The sequence below is a fragment of the Hippopotamus amphibius genome, chromosome 1 (genome assembly GCF_030028045.1).
Source record: "Hippopotamus amphibius kiboko isolate mHipAmp2 chromosome 1, mHipAmp2.hap2, whole genome shotgun sequence".
In the NCBI taxonomy this organism is placed as follows: Eukaryota; Metazoa; Chordata; class Mammalia; order Artiodactyla; family Hippopotamidae; genus Hippopotamus; species Hippopotamus amphibius.
Window position 1 is genome coordinate 223,983,185 of NC_080186.1, and position 21,882 is coordinate 224,005,066.

At 34.9% G+C, this 21,882-nt stretch overlaps 1 protein-coding gene across 10 annotated transcripts in view; it reads right to left on the reverse strand.

Moving 5' to 3' along the window:
* Positions 1-21,882, reverse strand: part of ERBIN (erbb2 interacting protein) — a 114,112-nt gene that overhangs the window by 81,074 nt on the left and 11,156 nt on the right. The window lies entirely within an intron of this gene.

Here is a 21,882-nt window from a genome sequence, read left to right on the forward strand (position 1 = left end):
TGCTGAGTAGCTGAACCAATGCTAACTACAGAAGTATCTGGATTTCTTGGTGTATAAGAAAACTAAATCCCCTATTTGCTTAAATCATTGCTAGGTTTTCTATACCTGTAACCAACACATCCCAAAATAAGACAGCCAAAAACAACATTAAAGTATACACATCATAAATAATCTTTTTCTTAAAAATTCAACATTAATAAATGTGTTTCAGAATTTACAGGGTCACTTTTTTTTTTTTTTAATTATTTTATTGGCTGTGTTGGGTCTTTTTAGCTGTGCGCGGGCTTTCTTTTTAGTTGCGGTGAGTGGAGGCTACTCTTCGTTGTGGTGCGCGGGCTCCTCGTTGCCGAGGCTTCTCTTGGTGCGGAGCTCGGGCTCTAGGCACATGGGCTTCAGTAGTTGCAACACATGGGCTCAATAGCTGTGGCTCACGGGCTCTAAAGCACAGGCTCAATAGTTGTGGCGCACGTGCTTAGTTGCGCCGCGGCATGTGGGATCTTCCTGGAGCAGGGATCGAACCTGTGTCCCCTGCATTGGCAGGCAGATTCTCAACCACTGCGCCACCTAGGAAGCCCCTACAGGGTCACTTTAAATATACTAGGCTATTTGTCTCTATGCTAAATTGTTTAGGGCTGCTGAGTTGTTTAACCTCCACAAATTCTACATATAGTACATGCCACAAAAAATACCTTTGCATATATCAAGCAAAGATGGCCACTCAATTTGTCACTCAACATACTCCCACATACATAGTAGTCTGGTAAATTGGAACTGCCAATGAACTGAGATAGAATAAGGCTACAGAAGGAGCAGGTTAGCGAGAAGAAAGAATAAAATTTTGTGGTTAGAGACTTTAGCTTGAAAAAACTGAAAACTGTCCTACATAGGCAGTGGGATATGGGTATTCAGAGATGTGGGGAGAAATTCAAACTGAGGGTATAAATTTGGAAGTTATCTGTTTAGAGATGATATTTAAAGTAATGAAAGTAGATGAAAGAATCAAGGGCATGAATGTGGATAGAAGAGTACATGAAAAGAAAGGAAAAGGGAAAGGCAAGGAAAGGGAAAAGGAAAAAGAAGAAAACAGATTCGATGACTGAGCCCTGAGATATTATAAAAATATGTCATAAAGAAGAGAGAGAACCAGCAAAAGACACTGAAGAGAAAAAGTGAGAGTCAAGAGAAACTACCCCCCACCCACCCAAAGTGTGATATCCTAAAAGCTAAGTGGAAAACAAATGTTTCAAGCAGGAAGTTATCAACTATATTAGTAAGAACTTTAATTGTCACTGTGTAAAGGTCACTGATTATCTTACTGTGGAGTGGTAGAGACAAACCACTGGAGGGCATTCAAGAAATAGGAAGAGGATAATTTGACATAGCAAATACAGACCACTCAGGTAGTTTAGCTATAGAGGACATTGGGAAAAGAGCAGTAGTGAGAGCAGAATGTGAATCGAAAGTCACAACAGTGGATTTTTAGGCAGATGGGAATAATCTAGTAAGAGAAAGATACATTTTTAGAAAGAGATTTGTAAGACCATTCACAGACCATCCTAACAGTTTCCCACAAGTTAAAAAAAAAAAAAAAAAGCTGCTCATGAGGAGGAGAACAAAACAAAACAAACCTTGGGTGCCATGGTACAACTAGATGAATGAAATTCACTTAGGGTATTTTTCAAAACTACTACAGATTACTGTAGCTTCTCTAGAAATTCTGATTTGGGAGGTTAGATATAAACTCAAGATTCTTTAATCATGAACAAAATACTGATGTGACTCTTTTTTCTAAGTTTCAACAATAATCAATCCATAGTCACTATTATTTCATCTATACTTAAACCATCATTTTTCCCCTTCCCATCCTTTTTTGATAAACTCTCATTTGGGGAATTACTGTAGCAACTGAAAAATGAAATCACTATAAAGCTTTTCTAAAATATAGTATGTTATACTTCCCTATGGATCTGAAGAGATCACAAGTTATACTTGGCTTGATTTAAGAGAAATCTTATGTTGGAACCATCTTCCTAAATGAGTTCAGAAGTTAAAATGCACAACAAAGGCTCTTCAGGCATGCCCATAGCTATCAGATGATATTTAGTGGCTGTGTAAGATCATTTTAGTTTATTCACAGCTATCACAGTATTTGCTAATCTGTGCTTGGTACAACCTGTGCTTAGTCCTAAGACATTTTATGGACATTATTAACTCATTACCAGTAAGTACATGAATAGTAAACAATGAAAATAGTTATATGCAAAAGAGTAAGAATAAAAAGATAAGAAACTTAAGTAATGAAAAAAACAAATGCTGTGTAAGAGCATTTGATTCTGAAGGGCAAAAATAACAATGTATAAAATGTGCTATGCCTACAACATATACAGCAAGAGATGAGGAAAGGAGGCTGATGAAATAGCTAAATTTCACACTTTACAAGGTCAACACTGCTGTTTGACCCCTGCTAGCCTAATTTTAATTCAGTAGAAAGCTAAGAGCTTCTTCAATGTCAGCACTGTTAATCAAATTTTCTTAACAAACCATGGTTAGCCTAAATATATCTAAAAAATCTTAACGTGGAATGAAATAGTTGACATACATACTTTAGTTATAAGGAGTTCCCACATTTGCAGAAATTTCCATTTTATATTTTTACATATAAATTACATAACAAAATAGACCTTTAGAGTAGAGTTTGGTAAATGCATGCATCCACATAACCACAGCAATTAAGACATAAAAAATCTTTCTATCACCCCAGAAAGTTCCCACATGCTACTTTCCAGTCAACACCCTGGCCAAGGCCACCTGTCCTGAATAAGAGTGCTGTGACAGGGGCTTCCTAGGTGGCACAGTGGTTAAGAATCCGCCTGCCAATGCAGAGGTCACAGGTTCGATCCAGGAAGATCCCACCTGCCGCGGAGCAACTAAGCCCGTGTGCCTTAATAAAAAAAAAAAAAGAGTGCTGTGACAATTGGGTGTAAGTATTGTGAGAATGCAGGCTTCAGTTCTGTGGGTAAATAAAGGGGAATGAAATTGCTAGATCATAGTCTATAAGCAAGTTTAATTTTACTAAAAAAAAAAAAAAAAAAGAAAGAAGTCCTTTCTCAAAGTGGTTTTATCACTTAACACTCCCAAAGTGCCAATTAAATCCTCACCAACACTTGATATTCTCAGTTTTTCTTAATTTTAACCTATGCAGTAGGTGTGGACCAGTATCTCATTGTATTTTTGTTTTGCATTTCTCTAACTACAAAATGGCATAGCAGAGCCTCATCTGTACTTGGACCTCAGTTAGATGATAAGATACTGGACTCCAGCCGACATAACACTCTAGTGGGATAAGACTTTTGGAGAAAAGAGGGATCAAATTTTATATATGGGAGGAATGCAAATTATTGTACAAGAGGATATACTTTATTAGATAACATCTTACATTTCTGCATGGTCTGGGTTCTCTGAGCAATGTCATTTAACAGTCAATTTAAGATGTTTATATAAGGATACGTTCCAGATAAAGACAGTAACACTGAAACAGTTCAATGTCTTCTCTCCAGAGAAGATTCGTTTAAATTCCAGAGTAAAGATAAGGTTTCTATCTCTCACTCTCCTGAGGAAGAGGATAGACAGGTCACCAGCTGTCCTATGTAACATCAGTTTCCTAATTTGGGATTTCCCTTCTGTAATGCACACTACTACTTGTGCAGGTACCATTTGACCCTCACTGAAGCCCTATTAAGATTCAGGCTCAAGTAACTGACACAAGATATTGCCCTGGTTGCTGCTTTTTCAGGGAGTAATAAACCCTTTGTCTCTGGTCTACAAGTCTTGAGTTTTCTGGCAAGTTAACATGTTAGCTTGTAAGCAGGGTAAAAACCTCAGACCCTTTACTGTTTCTGATTTACCCAGCATAAATTAAGAAACATGGCCACAAGGTTTTACACCACCTAAGATCAAGAGATCCAGAGTCTATTTTCCCACTCCTTGAATTTGGGCTGAACTGTGACTTGCTTATACCAACTCAATGTGGCAGAAGTTAGGCAAGTAACAGTGCCTATGCTTCAAGAAGATTTACAACTTCTGCTTTTCCCTTCTTTGAATGCAGCCCTGAGGACATTATGCCATAATTCTTCATGCGATAAAGGCCACATGCTGATTCACAAATTCGAGAGCAATATAAATTGCTGTAGTTTTAGGCTTGAGTTTACCAACTGTATTGATTTTTTTTTTCAAAGAGAAAACTTTATAATTTGTTCATTTACTTATGGGATGTTTTCCCTTTCATGGATTTTGATTTTTTTCTATATTTTCGGCCTTTTATTTATTTTGAATTTGTCTCTCCTTTCCTGACTCTTATGGTAAAGCTTATTAAGTAACTGATTCTAATACTTTATTCTTCAAGATTTAAAGCTATAAATTCTGAGATGCACTCCATAAAATTTGATATGTTGTCTTTTCGTTGAATTTGTTTAAAATGCTAATTTCCCATTTATTATTTTACCCATGAGTTATTCAAGAATCATCTTAATTTCAAAACATTTAGGGATTGGGACTTCCCTGGCGGTCCAGTGGTCAGAACTCAGAGCTTTCACTGCTGAAGGCCTGGGTTCAATCCCTGGTCAGGGAACTAAGATCCCACAAGTTGCATGGCATGACCAAAAGAAAAAAGAAAAAAAAAAAAATCTGGGATCTACTAAACCTGATTTTGTTACTGATTTCTAATTTAATTCCACTGTAGTCAGAGAAAATAATACATTGATTTCAAGTCTTCACAGCATGTTGAAGTGTTGACAGCCTCTCACGAGATCTACCTAGTGGTGAGTGTTTCACATATATTTAAATGGCACATTTTGCATCTCTTGGGTTTAGTATTCCAAAAATGTCAGGTTAAATCGATTGATAGCGGTGTTCAAATCTTCTATACCCTTACAAATTTACAGCATTCTTTTTCTACTAATTACTGAAAAGTACTGAAATCTTTAACCATAAGTGTAAATAAGTCTATTTCCCCTTTTATTTCCATCAATTTTTATTTCATGTATTTTGAATCTCTTATAAAGATAAATACACATTTGGGGTTCTTATACCTTTTTGATGAGTGGACCCCTTTATCATTATAAAATGTCCTTTTTCTCTGCTAATAATCCTTGTCTTGAAGTATATTTTGTCTGATATCACTACAGCCATAGGAACTTTCTTTTGATAAGTGTTAATATATCTTTTTCCAATTATTACTTTTAGCCAAATGTGTCTTTTAAGTGCCTATCTGTATGAAGCATACAGTTGGGTCTTACTATTTAATCCAATCTGACAATTTCTATGTTTTGATGGTAGGCTTATTAGACCATTTATATTTCATACAATTATTGGTGTGATTTAAGTTTATTAAATTACTATTTATTTTTTTATTTGTTCTTTATTCCTTTTTTCCCCTACCTTCACGTATAGTTATTTTTTTCCTACATTATCTCATTTTATGGACTTTAAGCTACGCATATATATTTTTTGGTTGCTCTAGGAATGTACAATATGTATTCTTCACCATAGTCCACCATCAAATAATATTATACTATCCTAACTATACTATATAATTTTATATATAATGTAACAAATGTAAGAGTACAATTTATGTCTCTCATATTTCATGCTACTGTCACAAATTTTACATCTACATGTTATAAATCTTACTTTTTTTTGCTTTACACTATACAACTGTCATTTATGTACATTTAAAAACCAGAAAATAGACTTTCATATTTATTCACACATTCACCATTTCTTAGTCTTTCTTACTACAGATTTGCTATCAGGCCCATCTGAACTTTTTTTTTTTTTTTAAAGAAACTGCATTTTTCAGATCTAGCATCTGCATTTGGCATTTTTCCAAAATTCCCATTACTCTCCGGAAATACTCAAGCCCTCATATTTTATCCTTAAACTTCTTTCAAATCATTGTCTCCTACCTCACTGACTCCTGACTCTGGGTTACCTAATAAACGTGAATTCGATAACTGTTTTCTCTTAATTATACAATCATCTTTTCCTTTCTCTTTATATATTTCATAATTTTTCACAGCATTCTAGATGCTTTTTGTAAAATAACAGTTAAGAACTGAGTGTAATATTGTTTTGTTAAGTTTTACTTATTTCCCAGAGAGTCTATGCTCTTCTCTCAGTTAGGATGAGTGACTGATAATTCAGATTCTTAGAATCAATTTGGGCTGGGACTGGCTGCAGCTTTAATTAGAGTGAATTCTTCTGTGATCAATTCAACCCCCCAACTTCCCATCCCCAACCACAGCCATATCTTTTTGATCTTGTCAAAATTTGAGACAGGAAGAATTTGGGCTGCAGTTCCAGATATATACTTGGTTCAGTGTACCTTTAGCTTCAACTCCAGCTGTGTCCCATAATTCAAGGACCATCAGAATTATACATTTCTATAGATTTTTCAACGGATCCTCTACTCCTCTTTATGGCAAAATTCAAGGTGGATAAAATTATCAGGCTTAATGATTTAATTTGGGGGCTTTGTCAGATTCCCATCCCCTCCCAAAAGCCAACAGTGTCACTTGAGGATTGGATAATTCATCTTCATCCATTCAGTCTTTCCATTTATGGTAAGTCCTGCTTCATCCTATACTGAAACCAGGCTAGGAAACTGCCACACTCTTGACTCACCTCTGAGAGGTTCAGGTGTCTCTGGAAATCAGTTCACCAAGGCTTCCTTGATTCCACTGATTTTTCTGCTAGCTCTATTTTTAAGTGCGATTATTATTCTTTACAGGTTTTTCTTATTCTACCAGAGGACCAAAAAGGTTTTGTGCCCTCCTATATGCTAACTAGAAGCAGGAATACTAGGAAATTTCCAGTGAGGATAAAACAGTTCTGTTTATAGAAAATATACTCCCATGGAAGATATCCAGTCTGACTCACCCCTCTGTGAAACAAACTTGGTCAAGGTAGAAGAAAAATCTTCAGAATTCTCCTCCATCTCAGTTTAGAAGGAATAACAATTTATGGAACAAAAAGAGGACCTAATTATTTTTACAGAAAAATCTTTCATTCCACAATTAGAAATAAGACTACAAATGCAAACATCCCAGTTAGAATTGGTTTATTTAAAATCTAACATTAGATCATTCTATAATCAGAGGGAGGAAGCAGAGGGAGAATGAAGAAAGAAAGCAGCTCTGTATGGCTCATAACCAAACTGAGAGAAGTTGAAACTGTGCCAAAAAGGAATACTGAAGGTCTGTGAGTAAATTTTAACTTTTTCTAACACAGAGTTAGTTCTGTTGTTTTCAACAATAGGTCAGTAAAAGCTGTGCAATGAAACATTTGTTGCAATATGCATCACAAACACATATTCACAATGATGTTGTGCTTAACAAGGTAGGAAATTAAATGTTGGCATATTTCAAACCTAGAAATATAGTCTTGACCGAATTCTAAACTATTCCCACAGTCCCTGTGGCAGGACTAACGTCCTTGTGTGTATTCCCTTATTCTCTTTACTTCCTAGAATTCATCACTATGCCAGACCAAACCCCAGTCTTCTTAGTTTCTGCTGATGATGTATAACAACTTCTTTTCCTCCTTGAACTCATTACACATGATTTTGGGAGCTTTGATGGGTACAGAACAAGATGGTCAAATAAACCAAAGAGAATCCTAGTTCTCTAAAATATTCTAAGGAACAACTGACTTTGATCACATGCAGCAATATAAGACACCGAGTAGGTGTATTTTTCCTCCCATCTTAAAAAGGACCTCTCCTGAAGATCTCTCTCCAGTTACCAACCCATTTCTCTGCTCCCCTTTACAGCAAAATTCCAAACAAGTTGTCTACATACACTGACTTCAATTATTTCATCAACTGTTCTCAAACCCACTCCAATCACACTTTTGTCCCCACCACGTCAATGGAACCTGTTCTTTCTAGGTCATTACTGGCCTACCTATGGCCAAATCCAAGTTCCTCTCTCACTTGATGTCATAGTAGCATTTTCTCCACTTAGCTTCCAAGACACCACATCCTCCTGATTTTGTTCCTATACCACTGACCAGACCTTAGTCTCCTTTGCTAATTGCTCCACTTTATGTCAACTTAACACATCATAGTGACTGAGAATACAGATGTTGGCTCTCTCCTCTACCTATACTCATACCCTTGGTGATCATCCAGTTTCAAATCTTGAAATATTTTCAACTCGTTTAATACTAAGTACTCTAATGACACCTATCTTAGTTTGGCTTCTCTCAAAAAAAAAAAAAAAAAAGCCGAGGTAAGGATTTGAATGCAGATAGTCCGTCTAAGAAATGACCTGAGGGAGCAGTTACGAGTATGAGATATGGAGGAAAAGCCAATATAAGAAAGGTATATTATCAAAGTCATCCCTTAGGACAACTGGGGTTCATTCTACTTAAACTCCCAGTGAAGTGCACAGGTGGTCTCAGAATTGTCTGCCTACAGGATGAGAGGCAAGCTGTTATCCATCTGCTCCTGTCTCCCACTAGTTAAGGACTGCTTCTATGGACATTAACTTTCCCAAACCACCAGCCCATGCTTGTTTTCTGGTCTAGCTGGCCTCCCACAGCAAAGAAATCACTGGGGCTCACTTTCACTAAAAAGACAAAAAAAAAAAAACTTATCAGTGAGCAAAGGATTTGAAGGGGCATTTCTCCAAAGATATACTAATAGCCAATAAGCACATAAAAACATGATCAATATCATTAGTCATTAAGGAAATATAAATGAAAACCACAAAGAAATAAAATTTTATACCAACTAGGGATGGTTATAGTAAAAAAGACAGGTTATCAGGACAGATGTGGAGAAACTGGAACCCTCATACATTGCTGATGTAAATGTAAACTGCTGTAATCACTTCTGAAAAACAATTTGGCAGTTCCTCCAAAAAGTTAAACATAGTTACCATATGACCCATCAATTCTACTCCTAGGTATATAACAAATAGGACTGAAAACACCTGCTTTCAAAAAACTTGTAACTAATGTTCATAGCAGCATTATCTATAGTGGTCAAAAAGTAGAAACATCTATCAACTAATGAATGGGTAAACAAAATGTTTTATATCCATACAATGAAATGGGTATTACTCAGCTACATAAAGAGATGAACTACTGATACATGATACAACATGGATGAACCTTGGAAACATTATGCTATGGTAAAAAAGCCAGACACAAAAGACCATATATTGTATGACTCCATTTTTATGAAATGTCTCAAACAGGCAAATTTATGGAAACAGAAAGCAGATTAGTGGTTCCAGGGTCTAGGGGCAGTGGGAAACAGGAGTGATCGCTAATGGGTATGGGGTTTTAGGGGGTGATGAGATTTTTTGGAATTAGATGATGATGATGGTTGCAGGGTCCTGTAAAGGTACTAAAAATTACTGGATTGTACACTTTAAACAGATGAACTTTACTGTATGTGAATTAGAGCTCAACAGAAAAATAGCTTTAAAAAAAGAAAAGAAAAAAAATACCAGGACACTGGTTAATGCCACTATGACATATTAATACAAAAGATTACAAACTGATCTCCTAATCCCATTCGGTTAGCACCTGACTTTTCATTTAAATTTAATTTACCACCTTCCTCTCCCTTTAAAAATTTAAGTTACTTATACCCAACCCCATAATCTAATCCCAATTTACAACTTTACTGAGCCAAATCCTTTGCTCAGGTGAGACCTTTTACCCTACTACAAACTCCTCCTTTCTACCTGACACTTCAATATGCTAACTACTTCTCTGGTTCTTTAAGTGGTGTTTTAAATGAAGTTGTATATAAATAAAATGTTTTTATGCAGTGTGTACAGTGCCCTAGAAATTGAAGCAAACCTGTTGAAAAGCATGACCTGATTTGCAAATCCTGGACACAAGTGACATAGTGCTTGAAATTCCACCACGAGTTATTTATTTTGGACACTCTCCAAACAACCTCTATTAAAATGCAAATCCTAGTGAAGACAAGGCCCTAATTTCTTAAGGTAAATTTCTTTACATTTTTTTCCTAAGTTCAAGAGAAAAGAAGCTATAGAGAAGGAACCATGAGCAAAGAGCAAAAAAAGGTAGAAATCAGTAAACACGCATGCACGCACACACACGAGAGGCTGGTTTTGAAATCGTCATTTTTCTGTAAAGCTAACGTATTTGTTTTGAGGTTAACTTAGCCTGATTACGATTATAAACACCACAAACCTTCCAAAGAAATCCAGATCAGTCTTAATACCTTGTTACAGAAGGATTTTAAAAGCTTAATTATTAACACTTATAAGTAAAGCTTAAAAATACCACCACTTGATCAAAGTCTTATGTATAAAAAGTTTCACTTTTAGCAGGACTCAGATTAATATTTTAGATATATTTATAATTGTATTAAGTCATCCCAAAAAACCCTTAGGGCTGAAGACATTTATTTTTTAAGTAAAATAGTATCATATGTAGAGAAGAAGAGGAGAAAAACAAAACATTAACCTGCTTCTACTACTAAACGTCCCACCTATACCTAAATCCTCTTGGGCTTATCTAATATATAATGTGTGGAATTAGCCTTAATTTTTCAAACATTATTTTTGAAAGTACTTTTTCTTAGTAACAAATTTCTTTAAAATTTTCTGTAGAAAAGGAAGTGAGAAAATGTTGTTAGAAACTGCCAGGTGCTTTGTGCCAGGTTCATTCACATATTGGACTCTGACATCTTCCTAAATTAGGTATTATATACACATTTAAATATAAACAAAGGTCACAGGACAAACAAGGGGCAAGTCTTAAAGCTCCAAGCATAATAGTGTTCCATATCATCAATGATTCTCAATGAATGTAGCGACACCTTAGGTCAAAAAATGTCAAGGACTGACATGATAATAATTACGCTTTCAATATTCCTGTTGAGAAAACACTTATAGGCATATGAGTTTGGGAGTCCTCTGAAATAAAACCCCATAGCCCAGAAACAATTCTAAAATTTCAATAGAGATATTCTATCTATACCAAGATGGATGACAGGGAAAAATGACATTGCAGACACCATTAGAATAACTTTCCAGTTCACAATGACCCCTTCTTTCTCCGAGAAAAGGCAAACGCAAATCCATAAAATATTACCTGCATGCAATTTTAAAAATATAGCCCTTAAGGCAATACAATGGCACCAAAGACAGTCTTTTCAACAAATGGTGCCAGAACAACCAGACAATCACATGCAAAGGAATGAACCTAGACACAGACCTTACACCTGTCACAAAAATTAACTCAAAATGGATCACAGGCCTAAATGTAAAACATGAAACTATAAAACTCCTAGAAGATAACATTGAAGAAAACCTAGATGACCTTGGGTATGGTGATGATCTTTTAGATACAACATCAAAGGCACAATCCATGAAAAAAGTAATTGCTAATAAGCTAGACTTCATTAAAATTATAAACCTGTTCTGCAAAAAATAATGTGAAGAGAATGACAAGCAACAGACTGGCAGAAAATACCACTGGCCCTCCATATTCGCAGTTTCTCTATCCTCAGATTCAACCAACCTTGATCAAAAATATTTGAAAAAAAATTCCAGAAAGTTTCAAAAAGCAAAACTTGAATTTGCCACAAGCTGGCAATAATTCACATAGTATTTACATTGTACTTACAACTATTTACACAGCATTTACATTGTATTAGATATTATAAATAACCCAAGATGATTTAAAGTATATAGGGAAGATATGCCTTGGTGACATGCAAATACCATGCCATTTTACATAAAGGACTTGAGCATCATCAGATTTTGGTATCCTGGGGCAAAGGAGCATCCTGGAACTAATCCTGCCCCACCCCCATATGTGGGAGGAGTGTATTTGGAAAAGACATATCTGATAAAGGACTGTTATGGAAAACATAAAAAGAACTCTGAAAACCCAACAATAAGAAAACAAATAATCCAATTAAAAAACTACCAAAGATCCTAACACTCTCACATCACCAAAGAAGATATACAGATGGCAAATAAGCATATGAAAAGATCACATCATAAGTCATCAGGGAAATGCGTATTAAAACAAGATACCACTGTAAACCTATTAGAATGGCCAAAATCTGGAACACTGTCAACATCAAATGCTAGTGAGGATGTGAGACTCTCATTCAATGCTAGTGGAAATGCAAAACTGTATAGCCATTCTGGAAGACAGTTTGGCAATTTCTCACAAAACTTAACATACAGTTACCATACAATCCAGCAATCATGCTCTTTGGTATTTATCCAAAGGAACTGAAAACTTACAACCACAAAAAAAACCCTGCACTTGGATGTTTACAGCAGCTTTATTCATAACTGCCACTACTTGAAAGCAATCAAGATGTCCTTCAGTAGGTGAATGGAAAAATAAACAGTGGATTATTCAGAGATTAAGAAGAAATGTGCTATCAAGCCATGGAGGAACCTTAGATGCATACTACAAAGAAGAAGCAGCCTGAAAAGATCATAAACATACATGTGATTCCAACCACATGATATTCCAGAAAAGGGAAAACTATGGAGACAGTGAAGAGATCAGAGGTTTCCAGGGCTTGGGCATGGGAGGAGAATGAATAGGCAGAACACAGAGGATTTTTAGGGTAGTGAAACTACTCTGTATGATACTATGATGACTACATGCCATTATACATTCCAAATCCACAGAATGTACAACACCAAGAGTGAACCCAAATGTAAACTATGGACTGTGGGTGGTAATTATGTGTCAATGTAGGTTCACTAACTATAACAAACATACCACCCTGGTACAGGGTAGTGATAATAGGAGAGGCTATGCATGTGTGGGAACAATAAGTATATAGGAAATCTCTGTACCTTATGCTCAATTTGACTGTGAACGTAAAACTGCTCTGAAAAAAAAAAGCCTATTTTTAAAAAGAACAACTAGTCCTGATATTTTGCTTATTATGAAAAAAAGAATGGAAGAATTACAATCTCTGGCAGTGGTTCTCATATTGCAACATGCAACTACTTAGTTTTAAATAATATCTCACTCTAAGTCCTCTCTTTTAACTATCTGAAAAATTGGTCTTTTTTTAAAACGCTAACTCAGTCAAGCAAACTGGGACACGATGCTGCCCAAAACTTGACATTCCCTGGGACTGTGAGGATTTTTTTTTCTATAGTGGACATGTAATTCGTTATACTCCTGGAAATCTTGAAAATCCATTAAGCCAAAATCATCTGTACCATATTCTTTGGTGTTTTAGTGGTCTCAGTAAAGCATCTGCATTAGATGCCAATAACAGCTCTACACCTGCCTCCTGAGGAAACTACTAGCTTTATAATAGCAAGTACCCCTTGTAGAAAAGGAATGGTCGGCTATTCAGACATAAATACTTATCAACTTTCTTAATCTTACAATAAACATACCATTTTCTCAACTGATTTCCAGAGCATCAATAAGCAAAATAGAATTCTGATATGCCATTCTTTCATTAGAAAGTAAAATCCTGAAATTGTCTGCTACTCAGCTAGCAAAATTCCAAATTAGAACAATGATGGTTAGAGGAGTATAAAAAATTACTGTCGCCATCCATGTCTGTTTTTACCTTTAGATCAAGTAAGAGTACATATATATGTACACACACACATATACACATATATACGTATATATGTGTATATGTGAGTATACAGGTATGTATATGTGTATATATATAGAGAGAATATTTTGAAGCACATTAGCCTAGCCTCATATATGATGTCTTTGCTGAGTTTTTTGTATATCATCCTATTTTTATTAAAATACATATATATTAAAAAGAGCCTGAGAGCTATAGAATATGTGCTGTTAAATTATTGTCAACAATACTGTCCATTCATTATTCAACAGCTGTTACATAAGGGAATTCACATTTTAGAAATCATCTAGAATTTAATGCAAGGAAAATCTTTGAATCCTTTGGAGAACTTCTGATATACTTCTTTATTTAGGGTAATGAGAACCTTGGCACCCAGGAAGCTTAGCTAAATCTGATGTTCTATCACAGCTAAATTACTTTAAAGTTATATATTTCCTCACTCCTTTCCTTGGATTTGATTTTCTATTTCTATTAACTAGTATTCACATCCTATTAAAAGTCACCTCAAATCTCATTTTTAAGAATAGTAAAAAAAAAAAAAAAAACTCAAACTGAACACACAGGGATCTCAATAAATAATTATATCATATGGTGAAAAAAAGAAAAGAAAAAAATGTTACAGCTGCCCTTGAATTAGCATTTGAAAATATCTCCAAATAGAGTCCCCAGATGCTAAAAAGTTACACAGAAAACTAACTACGTAAGTATAGAAGCTGAATGGCACAATGGATCCTGGCAAAAGCATGCCTATGTGCCTCAGTTTATTCATTTACAGAATAAAGGTAGAGCTACTTATAGACTAGGAAAGAACGACCTCAAATATTTATTCTTTGTCCTCTCCTGAGCCTAGAACAGTTCTTAGCACAAGGTAGCTGCTTAAATGCTGTTGCTATATCTAACTTCTAAAGCTAGAATAGAATTTAGATTTTATATTATCCTCCAAAAATCTGCCTCAAATCCTTGCTCCTACATGGTAAGCAGACTATATAGGTGAGACACTGTAGTGAGACACTGTAGTGCAGGAAAAAAACTGTACTCCATCAACTGATACACTGGAACCCCTTCACTTTGTATATAATTCAAAAAAATAAACACTACTCTGAAGAAAGTGCCCAATATTAGTATATAGTCCAATACGTGGCAGAAGATACTAGGTTAAAAGTAGTTTATTTTATAATAATAAATAAGTATAATAATAAGTATTATTAAGCACAAACCATAAAGTGATAAATCAGACCTCATGAAACTGAAAACTTTTGCTCTGCAAAAGACCCTGTTAAAAAAATGAAAAGACAAGCTATAGAATGGGAAAAAATATTTTTTCCCAAACCATATATCAAGAAAGGATCAGTCTCTAAAATATATAAACTCTGTTTTGTCTTTTTAAGATATGATGAGGTCTAAATTAATTTGTCAAGTATATACTGAGAATCTATTCATTATGTATTAAAGACTGTACTATGAAAATAACAGATGTAAACACTATAAAATCCCATCAATAATAGACTACAGCAGAGCTACATAAAAGAAAATTACAAAACCATTAAAATGCTGTCTTTTTATGCAGAAATGGAAAACTTCTCACAATAAAAAGGGGACAAAGTTAGGAACAATTTTTTTAAATGAAAAATTATATAATCTTATGCACATATACACAGGCTTAAGAAAAAACTAGAAACACAACAAAGTATTAACAGTAATTATCTCAGAGGTGGAACTGCACGTGATTCTTATGTTCTATTTTGTACCTCTCCTTATGCTAAAAAATGTCTACATATACAAATATTCCCAACTGATTTTCAAACAAGATGCAAAGCAATTCAATAGAGGAAGAATACAGCCTTTTCAAGAAATGGTGCTGGATATCCAGAAGCCAAAAAACTATCCTTGACCTAAATCTCACACCTTCTATAAGAATTGTCTCAAAAAGGATTACGGATTTAAACATAAAATGATAAAACTTTCAGAAAAATACACAGGAGAAAAATTGCAGAATACAGGGATAGGCAAAGAATATTAAGCACAAACAATAAAGGGTGATAAATCTGACCTCATGAAACTAAAAACTTTTGCTCTACAAAAGATCCTGTTAAAATAATGAAAAGACAAGCTATAGAATGGAAAAAAAATTTTTTTCCCAAACCATATATCAAGAAAGGATCAGTCTCTAAAATATATAAAGAATTCTCAAAATGCAACAGTGAAAAAAAAATCCAATTAGAAAGTGGACAAAAAACATGAACAGACACTGCACTGAAGAAATATACAGATGGTTAATAATCACATAAAAGAGATTCAACATCATTAACCATTAGGGAAATGAAAAGTAAAATATGATGAGATACCACTATGTACCAAAAAGAATGGCTAAAGTAAAAAATAGTAAGAAAGAAATAGTAACACCATCAAATACTGGCAAGGATGTGGGAAAACTGGATCTCTCATACACTGCTAGTGGGAATAATACAAACAAGTATGGCCACTCTGGAAAACACTCTGACAGCTTCTTACAAAATTAAATGACACAACACAGCAATTACACTCTTGGACATTTATCCCAGAAAAATGAGAACTTATCTCCACAGAAAAATCCATACATGAATGTTCACAGCAACTTTATTCCTGATAGCCAAAATCTGGAAACAACCTAGATGTCCTTCAACGTGAAATGGTTAAACAAACTGGTAGTACATCCATACTGTGGAATACCACTCAGCAATAAAAATCAATGAGCTATTACTATAAGCAACAACTGAGATGAATCTCCAGGGAATTAGGCAATTAGTCAATCCCAAAAGTTAAATACTATATGATTCCATTTATATAGTTTTGAAAAGACAAAAATGGAGGGAGGGGAGTATGGGAGGGAGGGGAGTATGGGAGGGAGATGTTACTGTCGGAATAAAAGGGCAACAACAGGGATTCTTGTGATGATGGAACTATTTTGTACCCTATCAATTTCAATATCCTGGTTATGATACTGTTCTAAAATTCTTCAAGATGTTGCCTTAAAGAGAAAATCTCACTATATTATTTCTTAAAACTAGCACGTGAATCTACAATTATCTCAAAATGAAAGGCTTAATTCCAAAGAGAAGCCTGAAATGCAATACTAATAAACTGGGGGAAGAGAGAAGAATGCTAGCACTTTTATTTGAAAAAGAAAAAATTTAGTTAAGCTAACCAAAATATCCAAAAATAATTAGAAAACAATACAAAAGAGATTATATATTTAAGTTTTAAATTAAATAGCTAAGCACTTTTTAAAAGTTATAAATCCAAACTAAACTCCTAGGAGAAAACATAGGGCAAAAACTTCACGATACTGGGTCTGGCAATGAGTTCCTGGCTATGACACTAAAAGCAGAGGCAACAAAAGAAAAATCAGACAACTAGATTTCATAAAAATTTAAAAAATTGTGTGCCTCAAGCCACTATCAACAGAGAAAAAAGCAACCCATAAAATGGGAGAAAATATTTACAAATCATATTTCTGGGTAGGGAATTAACACCCAAAATATAGAGAACTCCAAAAGCTCAACAACAGAACCTGATTCAAAATGCGCAGACATTTCTCCAAAGAAAACATATAAACAAGCATATGAAAAGATGTTCAATATCACTCGTCATTAAGGAAATGCAAATCAAAACGATGAGATACCACCTTCACACCCATTAGGATGTCTACTATCCAAAAAACAAAACAAAACAAAGTGTTGGCAAGGATGTACTGAAATTAGGCCTCTCATTAGACCACTTGTGCTCTCTTGGTGGAAATGTAAAATAGTACAGGCAACTGTGGAAAACAATATGGGAGTTCATCAAAAAACTAAAAATGAAATTATCACATGTTCCAGCAATTCCATTTCTGGCTATAAACGCAAAAGAATTGAAAGCAGGGTCTCAAAGAGCAGTGTTTGTATACCCATATGTATGGCAGCATTATTTACAATAGCTAAAACATGGAAGCAACCCAAGTGCCCATGACAGATGAATAGTTAAGGAAAATGTGGTATATACAAAGGAATATTCAGCCTTAAAAAGGAACTCCTGACATATGCTACAACACGAATGAACTTTGAGGACATTATGCTAAGTGAAATAAGTCAAAACCAAAAGGACAGAGCTTCCCGGTAGTGCAATGGTTAAGAATCCACCTGCCAACGCAGGGGACACGGGTTCAAGCCCTGCTCCAGGAAGATCCCACATGCTGCGAACCAATGAAGTCTGTGAGCCACAACTACTGAGCCCGAGTGCCACAACTACGGAAGCCTGCAGGCCTAGAGCCCATGCTCCGCAATAAGAGAAGCCATTGCAATGAGAAGCCCACGCACAGCAACAAAGACCCAACGCAACCAATAAAATTAATTAATTAATTTTTAAAAAAGGATAAATATTATATTATTCCATTTATATGCGGCACTTAAAGTAGTCAAAATCACAGAGTACATTAAGTAAAATGGTGGCTGCCAGCAGCTGGGAGGAAGAGAAATGGAACAGGGAGTCGTTGTTTAATGCGTAGAGTTGCAATTTTGCAAGATGGAAAGAGTTCTGGAGATGGACGGTGGTGACTGATGCACAACAGTATGTACTTAACACCACTTAACTGTACACTTAAAAATGGTTAAGATAGGGGACTTCCCTGATAGTCCAGTGGTTAAAAATCTGCCTTCCAACGCAGGGGACACAGGTTCGATCCCTGGTCAGGGAACAAAGATCCGACATGCCATGGAACAATTAAGCCTGTGCACCGCCAACTACTAAGCCTGCATGCTGCAAACTACAGAGCCCATGCACTCTGAGCCCAGACACCACAATAGAGAGAAAGCCCGCGTGCGCCGCAATGAGAGATATCCAGCATGCCCAAAGGAAGATCCAGCGTGCTGCAAGTAAGACGCGATACAGCCAAAAAGAAAATAATAATAAAAGAAATATTAAAAATGGTTAAGATAGTAAAGTTTATGTTATGTGTACTTTATCACAATCTAAAAAAATCTAAGTTATAAATCCAAAGACAGGAAAACTTCTCAAATATTTGGGGAAGCTTCAGTGGAAACATGGAACTTGAGCTGGGCTGGATGGATGAGTAGAAAGAGGGGGGAGAAAAGTATATATTTTAAAATGTGAGATTACAAATTGCATGCCGCTTTAGTATAAATCTTTACATGAAACTTCTTGGCTCAAATACTGATGCTAACTTTTTTTTTTTGTAAACAGCTGTATTCCAGTTATTTCTAAAATTAAAAACAATCATCTATGACAAACTAGCATGTGACAAAGGAAAAAAGAACAGGTGTATTAACCCAAGGTGTCCTCATTTACATGAACCCAGAACTTTTTTTCTGTAACATCTATTAAAAATATTTGGAAAACAGTGTGTTCTAGTTGCCAGTTAGAAGTATAGTTCTGGGGAGGGGGGTGTGGAGAAAAGAAGGAAAGGATTCAGTTTTGGGGATCTAATGCACAGCACTGTGACTGATTATAGTTAAAAAGTATTATATACTTGAAAGTTGCTAAAAGAGTAGATTTTAAATGTTCTCACCACAAAAAGGAAAAGGTAATTATGTGAGGTGATGGACATGTTAGCTAACCCAAAGGTGGTAATCATATTGCAATATACATGTATCAAATCAACCCATTATACACCCTAAACTTACACAATGTTACGTGTCAATTATATCTCAATAAACCTGGGGGAGGGGCAGGGAAGATGAGAATTGAAAGGAGGCACAAAATAAAATAGACATTCAGCAAATAAAAAAAATAGTGTTATTCTACAGAGACTATCTACTTCAGAACACACCTAGGAAAATTCTGGTATAAGGGAAAAACCGTAGAGTCAGGAAACCTGGATTTTTGGTACCTTGGTTCCTCAACCAGGGATCGAACCGAGGCCCTTGGCAGTGAAAGCTCCAAGTCTTAACCACTAGACCACCAGGGAATTCTCTGGATTTATTTTTTGAATCTCACTTATGTCACTGATAAACTAAATGACCTCTAGGATTTCACCTCCCCACCCAGATCATGTTTCCTCTTCTGTTAATTAAAAAGAAAACAGTGGTTACTTAGACTAGACTGTTTCTAAGTCACTTTCAGTGATAAAATCCACTGAATATGAGGAAAATATCAGCATTCTGGGGAACATCTTTCATTTATACCAAATTACATATTAAATATATTATAAGGAAGGATAAGATCAAGGTCAGTGAAACACATAAATTGACAAAAATAAACCCTAGGGTGCAAGCAGTGGCAAAGATCTCTTGGGAAACATTTACTATGTGTATAAACTACATAGCTAGAGAGTTTACTATTATAAATCAAATAAAGGACCAAAATATCATCAAAAGATATACATAATTACTACTGTGCATCACACTAAATACTAAGATTTCAAGGAAAATGTTTATAAATCGTAGTATTTTTCTCAGAAATAAATCAAAAAGCAGTTAAGGAACAAGGTTCAAGAAGCCATTCTCATACCACCAGTCACCTTCAAGAACCAATTAAGGGGTAGAACAGTGATAGAAGGAACCAACTTCCACTTAAATCAACCTCAGAGTTTAGCAAGCTTTCTTGTTCCCTTTCCCATTCCCCCAGCCAGACAATGATAGAGAAAGAAAGTGTAGTATGATTAAATGGAAACTCCTGGGCAACAATAAAAATCCCCTTATCAAAGATTAATCAGACTGATATCCTAATGTTGGAGGATGATCTCAAGCAATGAGAGGAAATGAGGGAAGAACTTTACAGTTAAAAAGAAAGGTTATTAAGTACTTGTCATTATGCATGTTAAATTATAAAACATGAGACTATACAATTTAATTAATATATTTATAACTCAACTTTTTAAAAGGTGCTATTACTGGTTCATCTATAATTATACACCTAGAAGATCCAAGCATAGCATCTAAAAATCTATTAGCAATTTTTTAAAAGTCTTCAGTAGAATGCAGTAGGTAATAAATATGAAAAATCAATCTCCCTCTAAGTATCCAGATAAGAATACAATTAAAGAAACAGCCCCATTCATAACAGCAGCAGCTCTCACCTTCCCTCCATTAAGTTTTCTGGAAATACGCTTAAGAAAAAAGATACACAAAATTCTTAATAATAACAAGAAATATACATACTAATAAGAAACATGGATATGACAAAAAAGAAAAGCATAAAATCCACTGAAGGGCATAAAGTGTTTTAAAAAATGGAAATTTTACTTTCCTGGAAAGAGATATGCTATTGTAAAGGTACCAAATACTTCTTAAATTAATCTATAAATTCAAGCACTCTCAATCAACATACCAACAAGAAGTACTTTCAGAACTTAATGATTCAAGTTCACCTGGAAAATTTTCCAAAAGTGGAGTAATAAACTGACACTTCCAGATATCAAGCATACTATAATGGGGGGTGGGGGGGGGGTCGCGATGGGAGAACAAGATAGCATAGTATTACAACAAAAAACACAATAATAAAAAAGGAAACAATATAAATTAAGTATATTTGGGAATTTACTTTGATAAAGATAAACTTTTAGAAGTAAAAAGATGGTTTATTAAACAAATGGCATTAAAATGACTGGTTAGAAATTTGGAGAAAATCAATCTAGATCATTATTTCACTCCTTAAGCCAAAGTAAGAAAACCTAGATTATTATTTTTATAATCTTGGCATTAATTCTTTCTAAGAAAACCGTTAAACCCAAAAATGCATAAAGACTGACAAATCTGACTACGTTAAAATTAAAGCTTCTATACAGCAAACACCATAACCAAAGCATATAAACAACAAATCAACTAAATCCATGCAGAACAGAAACAGCATACAAATATGTAATATTCCTAAAAGAATTTTTACATTTAACCTGCCAATGTCACAATCAGTAGGTAACAATCTAACTCCAAAGCCTATGTTATATATATACTTATATTACGTTGCCTGTCTCAGATTTGCACAAGTACTTTAGAACAGCTAATATCCAATTTGTTCAAGAATGCTCATAAAGAGGTACTCTCATATGTTATTGGTGGAAGTATAAATGGATACAAACTCTTCAGAGGGAATTTGATTCTATCAATTTCAACTACACACATAGCAAATGCACTTTGGGAATTTATCCACCAGAAAAAATTCATGTAAGTGTAAAAATTTACATGCAAAGAGTACAAAAATAAACCTGTATTCTGTACAGCACTGCCATGTATATGAAATAAAATTAATATTCATGGCAAGACAAGGAA